Genomic DNA, 204 nt, shown 5'->3' on the forward strand with positions numbered 1-204 from the left:
CTGTGGGTGTGGCCGCCCTCCCCCCCGGAGGGGAGGGTAAAGCTTTGGGATGTTCCTGCCGGTGACTTCAGCCTCTGACTCAATCAAGGAAGGGATTAAAGAGGAAAAAGAACCCCAAGTGGTTTTGCTCCCTTCTTCCCTCCCTCCCCACCGGCAAAACCCCGGACAGGCACGGGCGCTGCCGGCCTTCGCCTGAATCCTTGC

Source organism: Acanthisitta chloris, unplaced genomic scaffold (assembly GCF_000695815.1).
Source record: "Acanthisitta chloris isolate BGI_N310 unplaced genomic scaffold, ASM69581v1 scaffold35657, whole genome shotgun sequence".
NCBI lineage: Eukaryota > Metazoa > Chordata > Aves > Passeriformes > Acanthisittidae > Acanthisitta > Acanthisitta chloris.